Source organism: Aricia agestis, chromosome 1, assembly GCF_905147365.1.
Source record: "Aricia agestis chromosome 1, ilAriAges1.1, whole genome shotgun sequence".
Classification (NCBI taxonomy): Eukaryota; Metazoa; Arthropoda; class Insecta; order Lepidoptera; family Lycaenidae; genus Aricia; species Aricia agestis.
The window spans coordinates 9370410-9391318 of record NC_056406.1 but is presented as its reverse complement, the minus strand read 5'-3'; the positions used below and the strand labels follow the sequence as shown (position 1 = coordinate 9391318).

Here is a 20909-nt window from a genome sequence, read left to right as displayed (position 1 = left end):
CTACCCGTACAGAAATATTTGATCGAAGTACCCTTATCATGATTTCAGGCACAAAAAGCTGCCAAACGCAATCATAGCCTTTGATTTTAGGGACTCTAAACCCTAAACAATCATTAATTACATTAATATTGTTGTTTTATGTTATGATTAAGACCCTCAACCTAAAACGTTAGTCGCTCTACCATAGATCCGCCCTGCATCTCATTTGAAAACATTCGAAGTGAACCTTCAAACGCCGGCTTAATAAAATAAGTTTTAATAGTGTACACTCAAGTTTTCATTTTAATTGATTGTAATTTGTATTTAGTAGCGCAAGGCCGGGCACGCACTTGCAGAAATGTCTTTGCCGTTCGCCTCATGTTCCACAGTCTAGTTACATTTTGTTTTAAATAATTATTTCATAACGATGGGTAACTTATGTAGTATTACGCAGCTATAGAACACGGCTTGTATTATGTATTTTCAACGAATAATAGTTTTTATTATTCGTAGCCTAATACGAAATAGTAGTATTTTTTCGTCGTAAAGTTCATTTAGTTTCGAGTCTCGCGCTAGTTTCGGTTGTGGCGATAAACGGCTTATTTTGAACGTTGCCATTAATAAATAACTACTAGAGTCCAGATGACGCCCGCAACTCCATTGCGCCAAAATGCGTTAATCGCGCGGGAGCCGTACATTTTTCCGAGATAAACAGTATGCTAGTATGTGTCGACTCTAAGTATCTCCATACCAAATTTCAGCAAAATCGGTTCAGCGGTTTGGGCGTGAAGAGGTAAAGGACAGACCGACAGAACCACAATCGCATTTATAATATTAGTATGGTTTATCATAACTTTGCTAGCCTTAATATTAAGTATATCTTATAGACTTTATACAGTGTGTAACAAAAATAAGTGATAATACTTTAGGGTGTGTACGAGAGAGAGTTCACTGTGAAAGTAGCAGCGCTGAAAGACCAAAATTTTTTTTCACTTTTGTATGGGGAAACGCTCGGGCCCTTGCCCATACAAAAGTGAAAAAAAAATTCGTCTTTTAACGCTGCTACTTTCACAGTGAACTCTCTATAAGAAACACGTACACACCCTAAAGTATTATCACTTATTTTTGTTACACACTGTAGAGGTCAAAGGTTGATATTTCTCGGGTTATTCTCTTGATCTTTAATTGCATTACCTACTTGTATCCTTCCTGTTCACTTTTCATCAGTGATCCACCAGACCATCTGTTATATGATTTCTTCATTGCTTATACTTCGTTTACTTGTTTTATAGTGAACAAAGCGACATTTGTGAAATATCATATTTTATTATGATTTAAGTACTATCAGAGAAGGCAGATGGCGGTCCTATTTATTTTGGTCGCGTGTTTAAAACTCAGTCGACAGATGACTGTATAGAATGTAGAAAGTAGGTCCTTCGACTACCTATGAATCAATTTCTTTGATGGTACATCGACATCAGGGTTTAACGAAAGTACGTTAGGAAAATAATTCTAACAAACGCTTTACCTACATCTGTTTTAATATGAGATCCATAATGTCGCACCATCTTTCAGCATCAAGCTCATTAATTGAAGTACTTAAATTTTGATTTAATATCAAGCATCTTAATTGTTATTTAACCAAAAATAGATCGGTAATTTTATGATAAATACAGTTATGTATGATGGTATGTCTTTGTGTGTTGGTGTTACAGTAAATACTCAAGAATGTGTGTTATTCACTCGTCACCTGAGAACACCGATAAAGGAAAACCACACATGCAAGGTCGTTCGGACTTGTGAGCTGCGACATCGCTTTTCTTTTGTTACATACCGAGAGTAATAATAATAATAATAACTCCCACACCGGTTTCGGTGACGGTGGCCGGTTTCATTGAAACCAGACCAGGTACGCAGGAGTAATTTTATAGTGCCCAACTGAACCACGAAGGCGTCAATATACCGAGAGTATTAGATATGTGTATATATTATGTAGTATAATAAACATCTTAATTTATACAATAAACATCTTGATTTACTTCATGTATAGAGTTAAGAGTATCAAAGTATTAAATGTAATATTTCCGTTGACTGGTCCTATGGTACCTGGTACCTAGCACGAACCAAACTGACGTGCTGTGAAGCGTCCCATAGATATTCTTATTATTCACATTCCGTGTGGCTGCTCCCACGAAAATAAGGAATTCGACAGAAAAGCGGCAGCAACAGTACTGAGTCGTGTTCCTTCGAAGTTCGAACAAACAATTCAGCCCGAATAAGATCATGTTCTGCACTTTAAAGTTGTACGAAATGACGCTTATGTGTGCGTGAAAGTGATTCCAGGACTAGGATCAAAATGTCTTACTGTTTAATATTATTTTTACATAACTAAATGGCAACGTCTTTTAAAATCTATTACTTAGCACTTAGCAGATGTTTCTGACTGTAATAATACAAAACACTATAATATTTGAAATTAAATTGTGATTATTACGTACATCATACAAGTTTCATAACACGTACTTGTATAGTTGTTAGATTAGACCCTATTTAAGAAATATAACGGCAAAACTGCAAGATGGTAACAACCATCTTCTTATATATAAAAATGGATTTAAGTTAGTCGCGCTAAAACTTGAAAACGGCTGAACGGATTGGGCTGATTTTAGTCTTAAAATATTCGTAGAAGTCCAGGGAAGGTTTTAAAGTGACACGAAGTTCACCGGGACAGCTAGTTTCCAATATTTTTTGTAAAGCTAAGGAGACAGAAACTTCACTGTCATTATAATAGCGATAAAGACTTGAATGATTTTCATTCTGATATTCTTATATAATCACTACAACCATCGCAAAGGCAATAAATATACAGTAGATGAACTCAGCACTCTTTGGAATAATATTCACTCAACAGTCAACACAGTGACAATAATTATGGTGCTAGAAAATATTTAGTAAGCATTAAACATTTGTTAGCAAACATATTTTAATCACAAATGTTAAAAAATGTTAAAAAAGTTTTCATGTTATAAAATATAGGAAACCAAAGTTAACAAATTACAACAAAATAAAACATGTGTTAACTTTTGTTTGTTAACCTTTTATAAACGGCGTGACAGCGGGGTATGCGGTGAGTCGAGGAACGCCTCCGACGTTATTAGCGATAGTCTACGCGGAGTACGGGAGCAGAAACCCGTATTCACACATCGTATGTATCTGCTCTTAGCGTTTGGCGCCTCCAATAAGAGCACTTTTTTTCTAAACAAAAAATTTATTTTCTAACCAAAAATATGAAAGCTATTCCAATTGCTCATTGGAATCATCTTCTTCCATTTTCGTGTAGACGTATAGAACGCAAGCCAAACTGCGAGCCAATACCAGATTTAAATGTTATAAAATGTTAGTAAACATTTTCTATGTGGCAACGGCAATGTAGGAGCACTTATAACATGTAACAGTTCCTAACAAAATGTAACAATTGACAACATTTTTTAGTAAATGTTTTTATGTTAGAAAATGTTTACAAACATTCCTCCTATGATGGATCTACAGTATATTTATATCGTGCTTAGCACTCTATTGTTTTTGCTCTTTATTGTCTAAGGATTATCGTTAGTAATAAGGTGCGATGACGCGAATTATCTAATATTAACATGTCGGAGCCGGGCGCGTTGACAGTGTCCGCAGTGACCTTGTCAGGAGCTTTTAGGCGCAGAGTGGACTTCGTGACTGTCAGAACCGCAGCAAGGTCGAGGCGACTTGACAGTTTTTGTGCACTATTATTATGTGCAGTGCGACAACGAAAACGACGAACCTTTTTGTAGATGCGCAAAAAATGTAGAAACGATTGTTATAATCTAACGTAATAGTTACTGTATCCATTATATTAACTTAATTGATACTATACCAGCTATATTAATCTATACGATTATTATAATTCGTATAGTTAGTAGCCCCAGAGGAAGATCTTCCGAACGAGTTTGTATCTCAGAAACTTGATTAGCGTAATTAAGGATTGGGCGAAGTTTTGTCTGCTACAACTGTTTCTAAGGTTTATCTTATTAACAGTGTTGTGAATTTGATTATTGGTTTGATATTAGACGGTCAAAAAATCTATTGAATAGATAAATCTGCCAAGAAACCTCGGAAATAGAGAATGAGTATAAAATAGTTCATTCCTCTAATGCTTGATTTGATTCTATTTTAGCGATGGTTCAATTAATTTTATTAATTCATATTTCATACATAAATTGTAATTATATTAGCTGATACAAATTACTGAATGCAAAGAACAATTAAGTCAGATTCGCTTTAACAATTTAACGGATACCAACCATAAAATGTGAGCAAAAACTCACTTGTGACGTGTTTGACTTATCAAATTAATTAAACATAATGTTTTGCATATTATACGCATACATTTGTAGGTATTAAGTCATACTCTTAAAATAAATTGATTCTTGTGTAGAAGTTTTTCATGTAGAAAACCAGTCATCATGAGTAATAATTACCAATATGTCAAACAAGTACAAGCATATTAATAATGCCTCTCACATCGATTTCGGTGACAGAAGCTGGTTAAATTGTAAATGCAGAAACTCTTTCGTCCTTTACTCAAGTAGTGGTGGGACGGCAGCTGTCGGCACCGATATGCGGGACTAGAGATGATGATGCTAACTTTCTTAAAATATTATACACTAGATGACGCCCGCAACTCCGTTGCGCCAAAACTCGTTTATCGCGCGGGAACCGTGAATTTTGCTGGGACAAAAAGTATCCTATGTCCTTTCCCGGGACTCAAAGTATTTCCATGACAAATTTCAGCCAAATCGGTTAAGCGGTTTGGACGTGAAGAGGTAACAGACAGACAGACAGACGGATAGACAGACAGACACACTTTCGCATTTATAATATTAGTATGGAAGTATGGATACTATCCGATGCATGGATCATCTTTATTATCAGACTATTAGTTGGATCCACCTGTTTTTCCTGATCAATCTTGAAATTCGAACTCATCATTGTAAGCTACCTATTTATCGGACCACTGAAGCGACATAACTATGAGGTATCTACTATCTTAAGATAGTAGATACCACATATAGTTATGACGCCTCAGCTTCATTTTATCCCCTTCCAAATATTGATGCCAGTAGGTCTAGGTTTTGTTTTCAGACCCAAATTTTGTTACTCAAAGGTACAATTTCAATTGCAAAACATCAGCTTCATCAGCCGTACATAGAAATAATGATTAATCATCGGACAATCATTAATTAACTCACGATGTAATTACAGATGTATTATGCATACCACCGCCCGGGAAGTCATTAGGTAATCAAGACCACTCCAGAGACTCGTGACTGTTCAGATGGGTGATGTTACAGGAAGTTTAGGTTCTAAATTAATAATACTAAGCATCCTTGTACAATGAGAGTGAAGACCAACAAATAGCAAAGAATACTGTCGGTAAGTACCTACCCAAGTTTTTAAGAGAATTTTCGTTTCTTGAATCTTAGTTCTCAAGCAGCTATCTTGCAAGACATTATGCGATCAGAAGTAGGATAGCTTGAGAATAAAACTGATATATTAATTATCTTTCAATCCTCTTAAGCTTCTGACAGGTACCTATATTATAAGTTACAGTTTGATAAAGCTAAATCAGAAGGACAGTTAATTCTCTGACGGTAAAAATTATAGACAATCAGACATAACTAACGATGATGATATTAAATGATATTAAGTATATTATACCCGCCTGTCGCCTGATGATGCTTTTTTAATATTTCCCCACTTCTTATAAAATATTTCATTCACTCCCACAAAGAGTGCACTCTTGACCTCATGTAGTAATTGTTAGCTTAATATGGAAGATCATGAGCAAGCTACTCCAAGTTCACCTGTTTTCCGAAGGTCCCTCCCACAGCTAAACCCACAGAATATTTTTGAATACTTATCATCTTTTTCACAATCCTTTGATCGCGGAAAAATATTAATTGATGTAGGTGCTCGTACTGACGTCATGTCTCCTTGCGCCCACCGCATTGGCAAGTAATATAATGTTTAAGTAGAACAATAATTGTCGCTTACGAATGCAGTAGTATATTTTACTCGGTTATAGCATTCCTATGCTTCATGTCTTACTCACTAGATAGACTTGACAAAGCATTAACACACTTTTAAATATTATTCTAGAATCTAGAAAAAAAAGAGGTTTGAGCAATTTTAGTAACGTTTGAGTTAGAGCTAGCGGAAATATAAACATTAAACATTATATTATGCAGACCGTATTTCACATAGAGTAAACTGCATTTATAATATGATTATGTTCAATGTTTTCTAGTAAAAACAGCCGAACATATAACCTCCTCCTTTTTGGAAGTCGGTTAAAAATATTAGACTAAATACAATCACTTTGACTCAGAAATATTTAAAAAAGTTGTTACTTACTGCAATTGCTATATCTTTACCAGTTTCGCTTTGACATTATAGAAATACCGTACATAAGCAAATTCTTCGTTTCGATTTTCGATTCAATAAAATATCGACATTTAGTCGGTTATTCTGAAGGCTAAACAAATACAATTAAAGATAACGTAATTTATTAAACAAACATGATTATTCGGAAAGCTAACTAAAGGTAACGATAAAGTAACTTGAAAATCATGTAAATACTTGTACATGTACACGATAAAAACAGTGCAAAAACATCTGGGCACGTGTCAAGTCTCAAGGTGACATGTTGGACCAATCACGGCTCGGGGTTTACGTCGTGTGGTGTACACGTACAAATTACAACTGACTATTAAGTCTATAATATAGCCACATTTATTTCCATAGTGTTTGAAGTTTAACCCTAGAGCAGCTATACAACCTGCGGCCGTTCCGAGACTTTGTCAGTGGCCCGCGTGAATCGATTATTATGAACAACGCCTAAATGTTTGTGGCCCGGTAAAAAAGGTTGAGTCGTTGCCCTAGAGCAACCAACAACAGTTTACAGCAACGCATTGCTGTAAACCGCCGCAACGGAAAGATATGCCACCTAATGTTTCAATAACTCTAATCCAGTCGACTTCACGCACCTCAAATATAATAATATATTAAATCATCATGAAAACTTGGGCTTCTTAAGACTTTCTAATGTTACTCTCCATGCCTGTTAAATAACTTTGCAACTCCACCTCTATCAATGAAAAAAAGCTCTACATCTTTATTGTACACTAGCTGTTGCCCGCGACTTCGTCCGCGTGGACTTCAGTTTATAGCGCGCGATGTCAACAAAATTGGTGTCAAAAGCTTTTATAAAAAAAACCTGGTACCCCTTAAATCAATACAGCTGTGCAGTGTGCACACAATAAGTATTTAATTTTTTTATATTAAACTTTATATTTTATGCCAAATTTTAAAGCTTATTTAGCCCTCCAATTACACAACTTTACCCATAAACTATTTATCATTGATAGATTTAAGGTTACGTCACTGCACAGATAAAGTACTGACTTATTTAATACCGTAGAATAGATATAACAATCGAAAAAAATCGAAACTTAAATGTAAGATGATACCACGTCTTATAGAAAGACTTTTGAGCAAGCGTCAGCGTGATGTAGAAGACGCACGGCGCCATCTATTATGAATTGTTGGAACTAACTTAATTTGAACAAATTTACGCATTTTCACCCCCTTACAACCCTTTTTTCCAGTAAAAAAGTAGCCTATGTCCTTTCTCAGGCTTTAGACTATCTGTATACAAAATTTCATTACAATCGGTTCGGTAGTTTTGGCGTTTGGCGTGAAAGCGAGACTGACAGACAGACAGACAGACATACAGAGATACTTTTGGCGTTTGGCGTGAAAGCGAGACTGACAGACAGACAGACAGACAGAGATACTTTCGCATTTATAATATTAGTATAGATTATGTGCACACTGCACAGCTGTTTTTGGGTATTTTGATTAATTAAGGGCCGCGCTACACCGGAATGGCAGCGGCGAGGCGAGCACTTTCAGCGCTGCCATTCCGGTGTAGCGCGGCCCTAAGAGGGGTACCACTTACCAGGGTTTTAAAAAGTTTTTAAATTTGACACAAATTTTGTTGACACCGCGCGCTATAAACTAAAGTCCACGCGGACGAAGTCGCGGGCAACAGCTAGTGTTACAATAAAGTAAAAAATAAAACGCCATCTGTTGAATCGTATTAGAACTAAAATGTTCATTCCATCGATATATTTCTGGATTTTTTATAATATTATACATAAAATATGTTTAAGATTTTTGAAATTTTATTTTAATACACATCCAAGACCCAGGAACATTGAAAACTTTTTGTTCCGCCTGCGGGACTCGAACCCAGGACCCCCGGGATGAGCGCTGGCCACGCGCAATCCGAATTCATTTTCATCGAAATTTTCATGGAAATAAGATATTTTCCCACATCAAAATGTAGCCTATGTCCTTTCTCAGACTCTAGAATAACTGTATACAAAATTTCATTGCAATCGGTTCAGTAGTTTTGGCGTGAAAGCAAGACAGACAGACAGACAGAGATACTTTCGCATTTATAATATTAGTATGGATTGTACGGTCTACGTATATCTTTTAGACTTCATATGAAATTATTACAAGACATGAAATTGTTTATTAGAAATATTAATGATGTGTTACAATTCGCATGCACCAAGGAAACACCTCGACAATGAATAAACAAAAGACAATAGGTAGTACCGTATTATAATTTAATTATAATCATAATATGGACATGCTAATTTCAATTGTTTTTTGTTACTTCCTCAAGCAGACATGTAGGTGCTACTGGAATTCGGAACCTTCGCTTTCCATACAGAAAATATTTAACAATTAAATATGAAAAATAACTTAATTTTACGCTAATATGAGTTCTATACAATGTCTTTTTCAGTTAAAAAAAATATATTGCAAACATAATAATTTAACCCTTTCATATGGAAACAAAAATAGGTACCTACCTAGGTACTTATAAAATATTTTTTATCATGTGGACTTACCTATAAGTATGAAAATTATTTTCTATCTGACTACAAAGCGCTTTATCCATTTTAGGCACGAAACCCAGAAACCGAGGAGTCACGGCTTCTTTTCTAAATTACCAAATAAGAGTACACATCTTACGCAAGGAAGATTCCTTTCAATTTGTCAGCCGTCTGCATGTATTGACATCACGAGTTCCATTCTGCGAAAACAAACACGTCGCTCGTCGTGACGTTTCCCAATCCCATTATCCTTTGAATTACCAGCTCATTAAGCCCAAAGTCACCTACTTCTTAATGGCCCACTTTGAACTATTGTTTTGGATGTTCACTGTTCAGGTTAGTTCACTTGAAACTTGAAAGTATTATGTCCAAGTTTGCTAATATTTGAGGACATTTGACTGCCTCATAACGAAAGAAAGGCAAAGGTAATTTAACAAAACGATGGCAACATTGACAAAGAAAGCACTAGAAATTAAGGAACACAGCACGACCTTATTTTATGATATCACTCAAAAAAAATACTTAATAGTTCCTTATTTTACTTAATATTCTGATTCTTCTGTTGTATAGAATTCAGCATCTAAGTTCTCAAAACTCATGTAACATTTTAGATGAGTACGACTTAAAATGATGTAACAGATTGCATGAGTTTTATGCAAGGTGAACTGTTATCACAGAACACCCATGATTTACCATTTAAACGACTCGTCACGTTTTTAACCTAACTGTGATTAACCCAAGTTACTTATTCTGAGAACTTTCTTACTCCATATAATCTTCTTGTTAACCATATATTTGAAAAATTATTATTTATTTCAAGTAATACAATTTACTATTCGTCACGAAATGTGTACGAAGATTTTTTTATACGCTTGGTAGTACACTTTATCGTTATTCGAACCACCCTATGTCTTATAAACTGTCCGATCAAGATGAGGAGATATTACAGAGATAGACATAGATATAAACGCGTAGCACCCAAACTACGGATGTTATTCTTTGGTATCAGAATTTTTAACGGTCTCAGATGATAGCAATAGGTAGCTTAATTATATAGAATAACGAAGGTCGGCATGGGCATTCATTAAGATATTACGAAATCTCAGCGAAAAACCAGCCTTACGTCAAAACCGCCGCGAGAGTTATTATTATACTTAGTTATAACTCCTATAGCGCGGTCACCAGTGATAAATGGAGTCAAGTTATAAAGGGATATCTTCAAAAACTGTTTATATATCTGACTTTTGCTGACCCACAACATCGTTACATACTGTAGAAATAAATGAAATTCGTCTGTCACTGTACATATTCGTGACACAAAACTATGATAATCCTTTTTCCGATATTCTTATCTCTATACCAAACATTTTAATTGGTTCAATGATATTGTCGTGACTAAAGAAAAATTTTCACTGAGCAATGTTTACCTAATTCAACGTCTTATAATAAATACGTTACATTTCGTATCACCTAGCGATAATATCGTTAGGCAGCTATGTAAATGAAAAATATGACTTCAGTATTATTGGACATAACTATTATAAAAAAAAAAAACATTTTTTCTTCGAAACGAATCTAGGCTACAAGCACAGCGCTAATGGAGTATGTTACCATTTCTGTCGCAGCGATTAGACATAAGGTCGTGCTATTTGGGCGCTAGGCGTAGGGAAAACGGTTATGGAGACATTTCCAAAAGCGGCCCGTTCCACGCAATTAGCGGCGAATGTGGAACGAGTTTCGACACACGACCTTCGATTGCTGCAGCCTGCAGGTGCCTTATCTCTACATATTGAAGCCTAACGAAATAATCAATACTTACTTTCACCCGATCGAATACCTCAAAAAATCCTGATAGTCTGCATTTTGTCTGTTATTTTTCTATCTATGCTGTCAAAAACCTGTTGAATTGCTGTCGAAAGATATATATATAATATATCAACTGTTGCAGGTGCCTTATCACTACATAGCCTTAACAAAATAACCAATACTTACTTTCACCCGATCGAATACCTCAAAAAATCCTGATAGTCTGCATTTTGTCTGTTATTTTTCTATCTATGCTGTCAAAAACCTGTTGAATTGCTGTCGAAAGATATATATAATATATCAACTGTTGCAGGTGCCTTATCTCTAGAACATTGAAGCCTTAACGAAATAACCAATACATACTTACTTTCACCCGATCGAATACCTCAAAAAATCCTGATAGTCTGCATTTTGTCTGTTATTTTTCTATCTATGCTGTCAAAAGCCTGTTGCATTGCTGTCGAAAGATAGATATATATCAACTGTTGCAGGTGCCTTATCTCTACATATTGAAGCCTTAACGAAATAACCAATACTTACTTTCACCCGATCGAATACCTCAAAAAATCCTGATAGTCTGCATTTTGTCTGTTATTTTTCTATCTATGCTGTCAAAAACCTGTTGAATTGCTGTCGAAAGATATATATAATATATCAACTGTTGCAGGTGCCTTATCTCTACATAGCCTTAACGAAATAACCAATACTTACTTTCGCCCGATCGAATACCTCAAAAATCCTGATAGTCTGCATTTTGTCTATTATTTTTTCTGTCTATGCTGTTAAAAGCCTGTTGCATTGCTGTCGAAAGATATATACTGTTGCAGGTGCCTTATTTCTAGAACATTGAAGCCTTAACGAAATAACCAATACATACTTACTTTCACCCGATCGAATACCTCAAAAAATCCTGATAGTCTGCATTTTGTCTGTTATTTTTTCTGTCTATCCTGTTAAAAGCCTGTTGCATTGCTGTCAAAAGATAGATATATATCAACTGTTGCAGGTGCCTTATCTCTAGAACATTGAAGCCTTAACGAAATAACCAATACATACTTACTTTCACCCGATCGAATACCTCAAAAAATCCTGATAGTCTGCATTTTGTCTGTTATTTTTCTATCTATGCTGTCAAAAGCCTGTTGCATTGCTGTCGAAAGATAGATATATATCAACTGTTGCAGGTGCCTTATCTCTACATATTGAAGCCTTAACGAAATAACCAATACTTACTTTCACCCGATCGAATACCTCAAAAAATCCTGATAGTCTGCATTTTGTCTGTTATTTTTTCTGTCTATGCTGTTAAAAGCCTGTTGCATTGCTGTCGAAAGATATATATAATATATCAACTGTTGTAGGTGCCTTATCTCTACACATTGAAATTTGAAGCATTAACGAAATAATCAATTCCCACTTTCACCCGATCGAATAGCTCAAAAAATCCTTATAATCCGATTGTTTTTGTTACTCTCGACAGCAATACGACAGTCAATTCTGCCAAAAGCCTATTGCATTGCTGTAGCAAAATATGATGTATAGTTTTTACGGAACAAGGATATAAGTGGAACTGGAAGTAATAATAAATTCGATAAGCAGACTTCTTAGTAAAATAAGTGATATATAATAAGCAAATATAATTATTAATAATGAAATGCACTTATTATAGGAAGTGATTGCGTTTATTATGAAATGCCACTTTGACATTGACATTTAAATATAGGTTGCCTGCATTGTATTTCATGCTTTGTTCAAGTTAACTTCTTCAATATTTTCGCATATTGATTATTATTAGCAATAATCAACGATAGGTATTAAGGGCAATTCAGACCGCAACGCGTCGCGTAGCTGTATTTCTTTTGTACTGATTTGACAGACTTCAATTGCGTGACGTCATGCAAATCTGTCAATTCGGTACAAATTTAGAAATGCATCTACGCGTCGCGTTGCGGTCTGAATTGACCCTTAGATATAAGTATTGGCCATACTCTTCTGTTAATTTAAATAATTATTTAATATTTAATGTTTTTTTAATTACGATATTTCTATAAAAAACTGTTTCATGTTGTGGTAGCAAAATTCATGTCACTCTGTGAGCGCGTGCCATAATGTTTACCGTATTTAATATGCTTTTTATTTTTAACGACGCAGTTTGTCATCAAGAACATTCTGGAAAGACTAGATAAAATATTTTTTTAAGAATTAGAGTAGGTATTTAATATAATTTACCTACTGAATTTATTGAGAAATTTGTAGAAAACCTCTAGCGAATCTGTTAACGTTCTCTAAATCCTCACTCTTTTTGTAACATTTTTCATTTGATTGTCATTAATAAAATAATATTAAAGCATTATTCCTCTTATCACTTTATCAGTTTTTCACACCAGTAAGTGTATTAATGAAATCATTCACTTGTCAGGTATAAAATACCATCTACAGTTTTTATTTCACGAGTAAGGTGATAAACGAAGGCGGCGCGTAGGTCGACGACGAATCATACCTTACGTCATCTCATAATTAATACTTTATATTTAAATATTGTGGCTTTTATAACAGAACTAGAAATCGATATCCAGTTTAGTCATGAATAAATCATAGATCATTGCTACCTTACGGCGTGAGGCAATAAACTATATTACCAATTTATGGTATCCATACCGTGCAACATTGTCAGCTATGCTTCGAAGTTTTTGTAAATGTGATCTTTATGGCGGTGAAATAAGCTCCTGTCGGAGGTAAAATAGCTGTGAATGGACTGAAGGCTTGTTACACACGACAGCGGGTGGACAATAGAGTTTTAATTTCAACAAGGTATCCAGGCAAGAAAGTCCTCGTTAATATTAAACGAGTGGGTCGTACTTATCGTAGGTCGTAACTCATATCAACATGTTTTTTTTATGTAGTATATCAATACTTTATCTAAATAATAAAAAAGCAAGAAAATAGAGCCCAAGTGACTTTGATTATGATTTGGAAATAATTTGGAACACTACGTAGGTATGCTCACTAAATACGTTAAAAGTTTGATCAAACTCCTTAAATTAAATCAGATAAACTTGTATTACAATTTTTCGACTTCATGAGTCTAATACTTAATAATGTAATACTTATTTAATATTAAAAAAAAAAAACTTAAAAAAACAAGAAAATATTATGTGATAAAGGATCAAAATATTATAATCACGTAGAGATGCGTGCGCGTTTATGTCGTCATTACGTTGACAGTTATAAGAGAGACGTTGAGATCGTAGCTTAGATTAGACTCTCATGGAAGTTCTAAGTACTTTATTATTTTAATAATATTTAAACATGTTTTTAAGAGTTACTGTCCTACTGCTGGGCAAAGGCTTGTTTAGTTTTTTTTATTTTCGGAGTCAAAGATAGTCTCCTACCTGCCTTTATAAATTATAACCCAATAAATTCAAAAAATTATACCGTTTTTGGACGATATTCAGCTTACACAAAATATTAATTATTTTGTACGAACAAAGTAGATTCTAGAAGATTGTGTTAAACGTTCTTGAAGCATCATGTTTTTCGTAAACAACAAGCGACTTTAGGTATGAACAACAGAAAAATAATAAAAACGACGCAACATGCCTATGCGTAGCAAATAAATACAGTACTTATTGCTTACTATTGGACTAATAAAGAGATTTACACTACGAAAACACTAAACAGACGATTTACTTATAATTAACTATGTAGTAGTTAATGGAATCAGGCGTTACTTTGCGGAAATCCATAGAGACATAGAATAACAAACTAAATTTAAACTATGTAGTACCTACAGTTTTTCTTTGTCCTATATTGTATTTAGAAAAGTGTTTAGTAGTTTGCTTAAGTGTTAACAAACAAGACAAACATTGTATAAGTATCTAGACATCATCTTACATTTCTAGCTTATTCAATTTCAGATATTTATTAAGTAGGTATCTTTTGTAGAGATAAGGTCTTTTAGGGACAGCCCATTTTTGGAATAAGCTGTACCTTTGTACAAAATACATGTTTATTTTTAAGCTGCTTTTTTACTTTATTGTGTGTCCGTCATAAAAAAAATATGTTTTTACCGTTTAAACATCAGAGTTTGATACAGAGCCAAATACAAGGCCCGTACAACGTACCGGGAATGCGATTATGCGATTGTAGATTGGCAAACTTCCAAGAAGTTGCCATGTTACTAAACAATTACAGAGCCTATATTCAGACCATATCGATTTCTGGCGAACAAAATAAGCACTTGGTTAAAACAATGCGATAAAATACAACCAGCAGGCTTAGCATCGTCACCATAGAAACGGTTTCTTTCTACGGAAGAATAGATGAAAGTGACAGACAAAATAAACGCCATTTTGTTACTAAAATCTGTCAGTAAGTATGTCCATTTTTTCCCGTTTCTAATGTTGTTTATTGTTAAGCTAAGCATGCTGGAGAAGGCGTTGCAAATAGCTGGAATAATTTTGAGATCTTTTGTATCTTTTGTAGAAATAATTTTGAGAATATCAATCTTGAATCCTTATACTTACATATGGTTACGTATTCTTATTTCTTACTACTTTACTTAAGTACTTAAAGTTACATTTTATTCATACCAATATTATAAATGCCCAATATTATAAATGCGAAACTGTGTCTGTCTATCTGTAGGTATGTTCACGCCCAAACGGCTGAACCGATTTTGCTGAAATTTGGTATGGCAGGAAAGGACATAGGATACTGTTTATCCCGAAAAATGGTTTCCACGCGATACCGTAAGTGAACTTCGGCGCAACGGAGTTGCAAGCATCATCAAAACGCGAATGGAAGTATGTTACCTACATAACCTACCTAATATTTTTGTCAAACGTCTAGCAAACACAGCTGGACATTAGAATAAACGATAACGGTTTTATTGATTATTTTTGATAAATATTATCAGTATTGTATAATATTGTAAATCATTAATTGTATAACATTAGTACAATACGGTAGCTGTACATTGTAGCCGGAAATTCGGAAGGCAATAAAATACAAATAAACTGATAACATCCGTTAAATTAGTTTTATTGTTGCTACCAATATTAATGATGTAAATCACAATGAAATAGATTAAAATCTATTCTGGATAGTACCGTACCCGTTTACATTATGAGCTCTTACAAAATATTTTATAGCCTTGCAGTTTTGTAAAGTTTAAATTTGCGTTCAGCGGAACGCAAATTTAAACTTTACAAAACTTAAATTAAAGATGAAGTGATTCACAGACATATTGGCTAATAGTCATAAAAAGTTGGGTATTGCTTATTAGAATCCGCAATGTTTGCAAATGTATTGCTAACTTCGGTGACTGTGAAATTGTTAGGGTAACCACTAACCAGTAAATGAAGCTCTACATTATAAGGATTCTACTTACATTCTTAAAACTGAGTGAACAACTGAACTTATTCCCATATTTTGATAAGGATATTTGACAGGTGTTTATCTTTTACTTAAAAACGTTCTTGATCGATTATTTATTATGTAAAGGATGGTACCTACGCGACGGCATTGTTTTCGACTTGACGGGGGCACTGCCGTGCCCCAAGATTTGTCGTTAGCCTATCAAAAGTGCTAGTGGATAGACGTTTTTTGTTTTCTTGTTGCTATCCAAAATATTGGAGACGTTTAATATAGATTAAATAATTGATTCGTACATAATATTTACATCCATATAAAATAAGAACACTTAGTCTGAGCCGTGTGAACCCGAGTTCAACAACATTGTTTAAAATCTAAACTTTAGACAATAAAAAATATTACTTAAAGTACGTAATTATATTATGACTCACATCTGTAATGATTTAACGACCACTTAAGATCAGGTTTGCTGTTTACATTAAATTTAGGTAAATAGGATGATCTTAAAATTATTTTTAAGATGCTAAATATTTTAGCGGTCAATCAACGACTTAATTAAAATTGCAATTATTCGATTTTTTGTGTGTTGAAATATTTTTCAGATTTTTGCAATGAAATATTATAAAGCAAACTTTGCTACCAACCTATTTCATATCAAAATTATGCAAGAGCGAGCCAAACCACTACACACAATATTATATTATCTTGTTTCTACCCCTGACTACTATAATAGTTTTAAAATTTAATGTACCTTGACAATTTCAATTTAAATCACCCACGCGAGATAGGTATTACAGATAACAATAAATTAATTATGATAATGAAACCGTAGGCACACCTATAAATTTGTATTGAGTCTAGGAATATGATATAAATTACCACAAACACTTTTAAAATATTCAAGAAAGGATTGAAGCTTACCGTGCAAATGAAAGCAAAATCCGCAAATCAGGAAAACAAACACAACACTACCTGCTCCAATAGTTTTGCACAAGAAAATCGGGGGCACAATAATCCTGTCTTAAAAAAACCAACCAGCAATTTTTTTCTTTTTTTTTTTTAACCACAACAACTTATTTTTTTTTACTATTGGCGCGATTAGCTAAGATGGCGGAGGCAAAGCGACCACTCTCCTCAGTACTCCGAGGTCGACTGAGACCAGCGAGTGTTACGTAGTCGGTAGAGCCTTTGCGAATTATTTCGAAGGAGACCGGCAAGGAAAACGACTCAAAGGTTTCAGACAGGACAATTTCCTTCGCTCTTATTTTAGGGCAAGTTGTTATTAAGGCTATTGAATAGTCAGAATAAAGTACCTTATAATGTTTATCTACCTTGATTGGATACCTGTAGCCCTAGCACGGCCACCAGTAGAAATGCGAAATTATAGACAAACTGTGGACATAAAATTTACTAAAGACGCCGTTCCGATCTTTACCGCGGCCAATCGCGACCGACAATTATTATTTTTAGTTACAGTTGTGTACATAGAAATAGTTGAGGTTTAGGAGAGTTATGCATTAGGCACATTAAAGAGTAAGAATTATTTAACACTTTTTTGTTCATTTAAGTAAATTATTATTGTTTTTACCCTGGAAGTCGGTTTAAATTTTTTGTTAAAAATAATAATTTCACTCTTTTTAGTCATATTTAATAAGCTGGTTTTTGTACAGACTATTTTTTTGTACAGACTACTTTTTAAGATATTTGTTATTAACAATTTGGGCCTTAGAAGCTCTCAATAAAGAATTTATTTATTTATTTATTTATAAAAGAAAAAATACATGTATTTTTATTTTTAACAAGGATCAATATATCAAAATTTGGCAGGAAGGTTTAATTGCACCCTGTATAATTCATGGTGTGGTGACTGGTGGTAGTGATAATGATGATGATGAATATAACTTGCATAGTAGCATATGCTTTCAGTTCTTAAACCAACTCCGAAACCCCCAAACTTGTATTTATAAGGAATCCGGAGTTCTCTTAGCACCTTCGGAACCATGGTATATCTTAATGCAAAATCTTGCTTTTTGGTAGCATATGCTTAGGATACTTCTTAAAAAATTGAAATCACTATTATATGTTTCCATATAAATTTTGAGGAGTTCCCTCGATTACTCATGGATGTATGGTGGAATGGTGGTGATGATGATGATGATTAATGAAATTTGCATAGTAGTATATGCTCTCAGTTCTTAAGACAACGCCGAAACCCCCAAACATGTATCTATAAGGAGTAAGGAGTTCTGTTCACCACCTTCGAACCATGGTATATCCTGGTACAAAATCTTACTTTTTGGTAACATATGCCTGGAATACTTCATGTGAAACTAAAAAAATCATATGTTTCCATTTGAATTATGAGGAGTTCCCTCGATTACTCATGGATCCCATCATCAAGTCACCACTTTTCTGAACATGGTACCAAATTGGAGTAATACCCTATACAACAAAACAAAAATTTTGAAAATCGGTTCACAAACGGCGGAGTAATCGTTGTAGTAAAATGTACTTTTTCCGCAAAATTCCTAATTTACGCGGGCGAAGCCGCGCGGGACATCTAGTATACCTACTGATATTGGCTGATTTGCACACCACGCCGACAAAGCACACATAAAATGAGACGCGGTGTTTTAGAAAAACAACGCGTCAAGAGAACTTACTCGTAGTACACAGGCTAATAACAAAACAAAGTGATACTATTTTTTTGAGGTCAAATATTTTTCCTAACTTATATACTAAATTAAAAAACCGACCAAGTGCGTATCGGGCCACGCGCAATATAGGGTTCCGTAGTACCGCTAGTTTTTGATAACTTTTGTATGGTCAATGAATGTACTATCAGAGAAGGTGATTCCTAGGCAGATGGCGGACCTAAGTAATTTGGTCGCGTTAAGTCAAACCCATCCGACCGACACAGCTATAGTTTGTGCGTTTTATGATGATATGCGTGATACATTATAATTGACAATAGTAGGGAAGTTACCTTACAAAAATTAATCGATGGTTTAAAAATATCGAATCACTTCGTAAAGGAATTGCAATCGTGGTGCTGGCGATTGAAGATGTCCGGCCTTTTTTTTATCGATTTGATTTCGATTCAACAGAGTCAATCTCTATTGACATAAGTTCCGTTTCATGCATATTATGACATTTTTCAAATGTTTTCGTAACAATAATTTTATACTCCTATTTCACAGTTAATATTTATATTTTTTATTAATAAGTTAGCATTTTGCATCTTTTCATTTTTATTCATTTACAATTATAGGAAACATTTGTTTTTGTAGATGGAATATAATTTATAACATTTTAATTTTTTTGTTTTCTTGTAAAAAAAAACGTAGCAAGGAACATGAAAACTGTCACCCATAATTAGAACGCACAAACTATAACATTGAATTGACATAAGCCGACTATAACAAGGCGTAGGTCCGTCAACTGCCTAGGAATCAATTTCCTCGTACGTACCATACATTGCAGTTACATATTTTATAAGAGTAGGTTCACACGGCACAATCATGCATGATGCACGTTTTTTTGCAGTATACGTCTTAACATTCATACGCCGAATGTACTGCAACAAATCGTGCAGTACAATCGACGTGTGAATGGTTCTATAATTTTTATACATTGCGCCACTGTACTTAATTCGTTAAGACGTAACTTACTGCAAAATAACGTGCACACTTACAACGTTTACACTACTAAGAGTAGGTTCTCATGGCACAATCTTGCACGTTTTTTGCAGTACTATATACGTCTTAACATTCATACTTACATCGATTGTACTGCAACAAATCGTGCAGTATAACAATCGACGTGTGAATGGTACAGCTATATACATTGTATGCGCCACTATTTATTCGTTAAGACGTACCTATACTGCAAAACAAAAAGTGCAGGAAACGTGCAGGATTGTGCCGTGTGAACCTGGCCTAACAAAATCATCTCAGTTATGTTCAAAGGAATTTCAATTCCTTTACATTCTCCGAATATTTTTTTAGTTGATCGACTAGGTATTAACTCAATCTATACTAATATTATAAATGCGAAAGTATCTATGTCTGTCTGTCTGTCTCGCTTTCACGCCAAAACTACCGAACCGACAGTTGTATACAGATAGTCTAAGGCCTGAGAAAAGACATAGGCTACTTTTTTACTGGAAAAAGGGTTGTAAGGGGGTGAAAATACGAAAATTTAAGAGGTGGTATCATTATACATTCGAGTTCCGATTTTTTTCATACAGTGACGTAACCTTAAAGTGCCTTAAACCTATCAATGATAAATAGTTTATGGGTAAAGTTGTGTAATTGAGGGGCTAAATAAGCTTTAAAATTTAGCATGATAATATATAAAGTTTAATTTAAAAAAATGAAATATTATGTGCACACTGCACAGCTGTTTTGATTTAAGGGGTACCAGGGTTTTTTTTATAAAAGCTTTTGACACCAATTTTGTTGACATCGCGCGCTATAAACTGAAGTCCACGCGGACGAAGTCGCGGGCAACAGCTATACACTGTATATAACAGCTTCAATAACTTATGCGTTCGGCTGTATCTTTTTTTTTTTGTATGTTCAACGATAACTCAACCGTTTGTGATCCGATTTTAAAAATTCTTTTTGTGTTGTATAGGGTTTAACTCAAATTTGGTACCATGTTCACAAAAGTGGTGGTGAAGAAATCGAGGGGACTCCTTGAAATTTGTATGGAAACATATAGAGATTTCAATTTTTTCTGAAG

At 34.4% G+C, this 20909-nt stretch overlaps 1 protein-coding gene across 1 annotated transcript in view; it reads right to left on the bottom strand.

Moving 5' to 3' along the window:
• The window catches only part of LOC121735240, a 70593-nt gene extending 53291 nt beyond the window's left edge, over nucleotides 1-17302 (bottom strand). The window contains exon 1 of the mRNA XM_042126031.1: nucleotides 17085-17302. The gene's annotated coding sequence lies outside the window, so the exon portion shown is untranslated. The remainder of the gene's footprint in view (nucleotides 1-17084) is intronic.
• Between the last annotated feature and the right edge of the window lie 3607 nt (nucleotides 17303-20909).